Source organism: Pongo pygmaeus, chromosome 5 (assembly GCF_028885625.2).
Source record: "Pongo pygmaeus isolate AG05252 chromosome 5, NHGRI_mPonPyg2-v2.0_pri, whole genome shotgun sequence".
Taxonomy (NCBI): domain Eukaryota; kingdom Metazoa; phylum Chordata; class Mammalia; order Primates; family Hominidae; genus Pongo; species Pongo pygmaeus.
In genome coordinates, this window is record NC_072378.2 from 62,670,216 (window position 1) to 62,678,365 (window position 8,150).

At 39.1% G+C, this 8,150-nt stretch overlaps 1 pseudogene; it reads left to right on the forward strand.

Moving 5' to 3' along the window:
- The first annotated feature begins 5,805 nt into the window (after positions 1-5,805).
- On the forward strand, positions 5,806-7,525 carry LOC129039062 (elongation factor 1-beta-like; annotated as a pseudogene).
- Positions 7,526-8,150: the final 625 nt, after the last annotated feature.

Sequence of the window (8,150 nt, forward strand, 5' to 3'; positions counted from 1 at the left end):
CCTGTAATCTCAGCACTTTGGGAGGCCAAGGTGGGCAGATCACGAGGTCAGGAGAACGAGACCATCCTGGCTAACATGGTGAAACCCCGTCTCTACTAAAAATACAAAAAAATTAGCTGGGCGTGGTGGCAGGCGCCTGTAGTCCCAGCTACTCAGGAGGCTGAGGCAGGAGAATGGCATGAACCTGGGAGGTGGAGCTTGCAGTGAGACAACATCACGCCACTGCACTCCAGCCTGGGCCACAGAGCAAGACTCCATCTCAAAAAAAAAAAGAAAGTGGGAAATTAGGCCAGGCGCGGTGGCTCACGCCTGTAATCCCAGTACTTTGGGAGGCTGAGGCAGGAGGATCACCTGAGGTCAGGAGATTAAAACCAACCTGGCCAACATGGTGAAACCTCGTCTCTACTAAAGATAAAAAAATTAGCTGGGCGTGGTGGCGGATGCCTGTAATCCCAGCTACTTGAGAGGTGGAGGCAGGAGAATCGCTTGAACCTGGGAGGCGGAGGTTGCAGTGATTTGAGATTGCACTCCAGCCTGGGCGACAGAGTAAGACTCCGTCTCAAAAAAAAAAAAAAAGAAAGAAAATGAGAAAATGAAAGGTTGACTTCCCAGCAGATTTTGTGCAAAATGAGACAATGAATATTTCTTTGTGGAAATAATAATTATTCCTACAAGTTTAATATGCAAATGAAGTGTGTCTCCATTGTAGACGTTCAACTAAAAACAGTGTTATAAAACAAACCACTGTAAGAACAATGACCTCTATAAGGACAAAACAAGTGTAAGAACTGAGGTATCAAAAAGGATTTGTTTTAGGATGCAGAAATGCTGCTATAAAATGCGTTTACAAACTTACTGTCTTCATTCATATACCTCATCATATACCTCATAGTCCCCACACCCTAACACCCCATGCCAACCCCATTGGCATGCTGCTGCAGTGACTTTTGAGTTTGCAACTTCTGCTTTAAATGAATAGATCTGCCAAAAAAAAAAAAGACACCCAATTGCCCTCCATTACCACCCATAGAGACCCAACATACTTGACATACAAAGATATCATACCAACCCAACATGGTATGTTTCTGGTTAATAGTTATTACAAATCATGGGAAAGTGATATGTGTGTACTTTGAGATGATTAATAAAATTCAGTGACCTAATGGTGAAACAAAGAATGAGGCATTTACACAATTGAATATTTCAAACAGGTTGGTATAAATTTTGTCTCTTATCCTAGGCCAGTAAAGAGATATTCGAAATAAGGCCTGAAATATGCTTCAAACTTCATATAGAGTATACCAGATAGTGGGTAGGGACTGACTGATATACCAAAAACACATTTCTAATATTTGGGCTAATAGTGGTTAACAACCACAAACACTAAGTTTAAAAAAGAAGAAGCAGCACATCAACAACAACTGTTGTTGCTAAAGTAAGAAAATGTTTTGGGCAGATCAGAATTTAGTCACACACCAGTTTTGATGCCAGCAGGTCATGCTCAGAACAGTCTGCCCTGGAACCTACTGGGACTGCTGAAATTCTGGCAGGCCTAAGGAGTGCTAAAATCAAAGGCAGCCCTTCAGAGGAAGAGGGAAAAGGCAGGGTGTCTAGTAGCAAAGTTCAAGCAGGCAGAGTACTGACCCCTTCCGTCTAACGTCATTCAGATCAAGAGCCGAGTGGAGATAAAGGACATTATTATGTAGGTTTTTTGTTTTATTTTGGTTTGGTTTGTTTTGTTTTGTTTTGTTTTGTTTTTTGGTTTTTGGTTTTTTTTTACTGATAGATGTAATGAAGCCATAAGAGAGAGGCTTAAGGAGATTCTTCACTAAGCAACAAAATCATTAAAAGTTCACCTTGGTGGGATAGTGCTACCTCATAATTACATGACTTGTTTATTGCAAGTTTTCAGATTGTGTTCTCCTATCTTTGCAAATCTAACAACCTCAGCATACAAAGCTTGATGTGACAGAAGTTGTCAGAGCAGTTGAAAAAACCAGGACTGTTCGATTAACTCTTGTGGCATAACAAATTACCCCAAAATTTAATAGCTTAAAACAACCATTTCATTGTGCTTACAATGTGAGGTGTTAGTAGTTCAGGAAGAGCTCAATTGAGCAATTCTCCTTAGAGATTCCCCCTACAGTTGCAGTCAGATGTTAGCTGGAACTGCGATCATTTGAAAGCTCAGCTGGACTGGATGTCAAAGATACATGGCAGTTGGTGCTGGCTTTCAGCTGGGAGCTCAACTGGAGCTATTAACTCAAGCACCTACATGCTGTTTCTCCATGTGGCTGGGTCTTCTCACTGAGTAGCTGCTAGACTCCAAAACATAGTATCTCAAGAGGGGAGAGTCTAAAGAGCACAGGAAGCAAACATTCTAAGAGACCAAGAATAAGCTGCAAGGAGACCCAGCCTTGGAAGTCACTCAGTGATATTGGCACTGAACTTTATTCATCAAGGAAATCGCTATGACTAGCCTAGATTCAATGAAGAGAAATTAGATTCTATCGTCTAGGAAAGAAGTCTTATAAAATTTGCCATTGTTTTTAGTTCATCATAAACACTTTTTCATCATTCTGCTGCTTCTACCTTTCTTACGTTATTCTTCCCATCTAAATTCGGAAATAAGCATCCTTTACTCTGAAGCTATGGCTTTTAATTGAAACCCTTCCTAATAGTCAAGCCTAGACAGATGGAAAATAAGTTCTCTTTTTAAATTTGTTTCTAACATTTGCCCTACTGTTTTTCTGATACCAAAACTGTTGGAAGCAGCATTTCTCATCTACAGTTTGTGATAGGAATGCTATTTTAGAGTTAAAATTTAATATACAGAATTTCAGTTCATCTTCCTTGAAGAAATAATACAAAACAAAGTTTCATAAGCTTAAAAGTCAGAAAAGACAGACAATAGACTTTGCTTTGTTATATGATGTTCTAGAACAGTTAGTTTTATGTCATCCATTCTTAGTTAATTATAAATTACCTTTATAAAATAAAACTCATAATATCACATTTAATCATTCTTCTTTTGTTCTATGTAAAAACATGTATCTGATCTCTCAAACTTTACAAAGTAAAAGGATGTTCTTATATTTCCCAAAATGATGAAATTGCTGTATCTTCTTTTCTCGTGGCTAATAAAGCATTTAAAGTTCACATATCCAAATCAGATCGTTTATTGAAAGGAAATAGGGTTTAACATAGAAATGGAGAGTTTCTTTGAAATATGCCATGGGGGCCTTGTCCTGGTCTATGAAGCTTCAAAAATGTTTTTCATCACATAAATCATGTAAGATCCAGTTTTGGTTTCATCCTTTTTTTTTTTTCTTTTTCTTTTTCTTCTTCTTCGTCTTTTTTTTTTTTTTTTTTTTTTTTTTTTTTTTTTTTTTTTTGTAGAGATGGGGTCTCACTCTGTTGGCCAGACTAGTCTCAAACTCCTGGCCTCAAGAAATCCTCCTTCTCTGGCCTTTCAAAGTGCTGGGATTACAGATTACAGGTATGAGTCATCACACCCAGCCTTCATCCCTTTTTGTTTGCAGAGGAGGAGGGTAATGTTTTCTAGAATCCAACAGTGGCTGTTTCTTTGGTTTCATCAATAGAATTTTCCTTTCTCTGTGATACTGTCATATTCCTCCTCCTCTCCCTACTCATCTTCTTCTTTTTTCTCCTCATCCTCCTCCTAGTTCTCGTATTCTTTTTCCTTCTTTAGTATTCTGTATTCTTGAACTGAACTTATATCAAAGGAAAAAACAAAATAAAAGAGGAATAACTGAACATAAAGTTTTATATATCTTATACTGTAAAGATTTATGGAATCAAATATATAGCTATTCACTGAACCTACCTAAATTTGAAGAGTTCCAGTTTAGTTGACAGTCTAATTTAAGTTAAACCAAAAAGGCTATTAGAGCAAAGAGGGAGGATTTTAAGAGGTTAGTAAATTATTAAGCCAAAAAATGTTTAAAATATATATATGGGTAATAGACAAATCCACCGTGACAGAAAGTACCTTAGTGGTTGCCAAGGACTGGGGGAAGCACAGTGGGGAGTGACTGCTAATGGATACATGGTTTCTTTTTGGGGGTGATGAAAATGTTCTGGTAACTAAGTACAACTCTTCATGTATTGCTTTCCCTAATACTCCTGTGGGCCCTAGGACGTTCTGAAAAAAAATCTAAATTTCCATCATCCACCCTAAATAAGTTGAGTTACATCACCCAGGTGGGGTTGTGAGAGGTAAGCTGGAAAGAAGTATTCTGAGGAACAAAGAGCCAAAAATAATCCCGAGCTGAAAATGCTGCCTCACCACCCCCATGTACGGCTCATTCGAATCATATAGACGATCATCAGTTCATCCTACTCTAAAGATTCAAGAATTTAAACTTATTTCCTCAAAGAAAACTGCAAAAATCAAAGACAAGCTTGAGTAAACAATTAAGGTGTTTATTGGTTTATGAACTAGAAATCCAAAAGGTAGGGTGTGCTTTAAGGTTGGTTTGATGCAAGAGTTCAGTGATTTTATCAAAGACTTAATTTTTCCTCTCTCAGCTTTTCCTTCTACAGTGTCAGCTTATTCCAAGGTTTACAACCTTCATGATACCACAGTGGTTACAATGGTTCCAAGCTTACAGAGACGTATAAAAGTATACAGACAAGAGAGAACATGTCTTTCAGTTGTACTCTCAGAAAAGCCAAGAAACACTTTTCCCAAAAATCCCTTTATCCATAACTCACTGGCCTGTCTGGAGACAGGAGTCCATTTCTGACAGAGAAATGCTAACTTAACTGGTTAGATTAGGCAACCCAGGCCTCAACCAATCACTGCATCAAGGGAGATGGGCTTACTGAGACTGGCTTTGGTCAATCACAGTCCATTTCTGGTGATCAACTGCTTTCAAAGCGTATCAGCAAGGGAGACCCAGATGAAAATTTAAGTACTCTTAGGCAGGGGAAAGGAAGTAATAGATGCTGGAAAGACAAACAACATTCACTATAATGTTTCTGGCCTATAAATGAAAATATATCTAGTAAAGTAGATAAAGTGAAGTAGGAGGTACAGTAACAACTTCTTTTTTTTTTTTTTCTTTTCAGCAATGGAATGTTAGAGCTAAATGAAATCCTAAAATGTACCCAGTGGCTCAGTGGCTCACGCCTATAATTCCAGCATTTTCAGAGGCCGAGGCTGGCGGATCACGAGGTCAGGAGATCGAGACCATCTTGGCCAATATGGTGAAACCCCATCTCTACTAAAAATACAAAAAATTAGCTAAGCATGGTGGCAGGCGCTTGTAGTCCCAGCTACTCAGGAGGCTGAGGCAGGAGAATGGCGTGAACCCGGGAGATAGAGATTGCAGTGAGTCAAGATCATGCCACTGCACTCCAGCTTGGGCGACAGAGTGAGACTCTGTCTCAAACAAACAAACAAACAAAAAAAAGTGCCCAATTTGAACTCCTCATTTTATAGATGAAGAATCCGAGACTGTTTAATTGATTTGGCCATATTTACAAAGTCTAAATCACCTATTTCCTAATCATTCAGTCATTTATCAGCAATTGTTTATCAAGCACTTACTATTTGCCAAGTACCTCTCTAGTCACTGGAGATACAGGAGGGAATAAAACAAAGCAAAACTGTGCCTTCATGAAGTTCACATTTTAGTGGGAGCCTTTTCTCTAAGGTCGTTACTCCCACTCACTCCTTACAACAACCCCAGGCACCCTGTTTCCTCTCTTAGTGCTAGGCATCCACAACCTGTGCTCCTTCCTTTTGCTGCTACCCAGCTCTCAGATGCAGCTGATGCCATGGGTTTCAGAGACCTGAAAAGCCCCACTGGCCTCCAGGTGCACAATGGTTACCTGGCTGACCAGAGCTGCAACAAGGGGTACGTGCCATCACAAGCAGATGTGGCAGTAATTGAAGCAGTCTCCAGTCCATTGTCTGGTAATTTGTGTCATGCTCTACATCGGTATAATTACATCAAGTCTTACGAAAAGGAAAAAGCCAGCCTAGCAGGAGTGAAGAAAGCTTTGGGCAAGTATGGTCCTGCTAATGTGGAAGATAGTAGAGGAAGTGGAGCTACAGATAGTGAAGATGACAATGACATTTATCTATTTGGATTTGATAAGGGGGAGGAAAGTAAAGAATCGAAGAGGCAAAGGGAAGAATACCCTGCATAGTATGAATCAAAGAAAGCCAAAAAAAAACCTGCCCCTGTTGCCATCTTTCATCTCACTAGATGTGAAACCTTGTGATAATGAGACAGATATGGCAAAATTAGAAGAGTGTCATTAAAAAGTCAAAAAGCAATAGATTTTGGCATGGATGTGGTGAAAAGGAAACACACATTGCTGGTGGGAATGCAAATAAGTACAACCTCTATGGAAAACAGTACAGAGATTTTTTAAAGAACTGAAAGTAAATTTACCATTTGGTCCAGTGATTCTACCTCTTGGTATCTACCCAAAGGAAAAGAAGTCATTATATGAAAAAAAAAAAAACTTGCACACATATTTTTATAGTAACACAATTACAATTCACAACTGCAAAGATGTGGAACCAACCTAAGTGCCCACTGACTAATGAGTGGATAAAGAAAATGTGATATATGTATATATATATATACACACACCATGGAATACTACTCAACCATCAAAAGGAATGAATGTCTTTTGCAGCAACTTAGATGAAGCTGGTGGCCATTATTCTAAGTAAAGTAACTCAGGAGTGAAAAACCGAAAAACCATATGTTCTCACTTATAAGTGGAAGCTAAGCTATGAGTATGCAAAGGCATACAAAGTGATATAATGTACTTTGAGACTCAGAAGGGGCAGCGCTAGGAATAAAACTACATATTAAGTACAATATATGCTACTTGAGTGATGGGTACACTAAAATCTCAAAATTCACAACTATATAATTCATGCATGCAACAAAAACCACTTGTACCCCAAAAGCTATTTTTTTTTTTTTTGAGACGGGGTCTCACTCTGTCGCCCAGGCTGGAGTGCAGTGGTGCAATCTCGGCTCACTGCAACCTCCACCTCCCAGGTTCAAGTGATTCTCCCACCTCAGCCTCCCGAGTAGCTGGGGCTACAGGCTCATGCCACCACGCCCGGCTAATTTTTTGTATTTTTTTTAGTAGAGACGGGGTTTCACTGCGTTAGCCAGGATGGTCTCGATCTCCTGACCTCATGATCCGCCCACCTCAGCCTCCCAAAGTGCTGGGATCACAGACGTGAGCCACCGCCCCCAGCCCCAAAAGCTATTAAAATAAAAATTTTTTTAAAAAATTAGAGAAATGAGTCAGAAGAATTCAAGCAGACCGCTTAGTCTGGGGCTCCTCTCAACTAGTTACAGTGGGATATGGAATTTTAAAACTTCAAAGATCATGTTGAAGATGATAAAGTTGGAACAGATATGTGAGAGGAGCAGATCACTGCTTTGAGAACTATATGCAATCCATGGATGTGGCTGCGTTCAACAAGATCTCAAATCCATCCTGGATCATTGCACTTAAATAAAAGCTTGAAAGATTAATTAGTTAATTTAGTAAAAAAACAACCTCAGGCAAAGGAAGTGAAAGTTTTCATTATCTTCTATTTCTGATTATCTACGAAATCTTTGTCTTCTGGCATGTTTATTCTGAATAATGGTCATTTAGTTCCTATAAGATATAGTAATTCAACAGAACTCCATCCTTTAAATTCTCAGCCTTCTTTTTCTCTCACTTTGCCTATTTACACTTGACATATTATTTCTTTTTTTTTATTTAAGTGTATATTTTCTCTCCCTGTCCCACACATACATATACACATGTTGGATGTAAGCTTCATGAGAACCTGAACTTTTAGTTCAAATTTCTATCTTCCCAACAGATCATAGAACAATTCCTGGCACATGGTAGGCAGCCAAAAAATATTTATTGAATAAGCAAATCAAGTCTTCCTTCCACCTGGATCCCTTCATTAGAGTAAAATACCCACTGAGTTTAATCTAATAATCTTGTTGCCTAAGGTTGAGGAACTGTAAGTACTATCCAAAAAGGTTTATGGGCCAGGCACAGTAGCTCACGCCTATAATCCCAACACTTTGGGAGGCCAAGGCGGGTGGATTGCTTCAGGCCAGGATTTTGAGATCAGCCTGGGC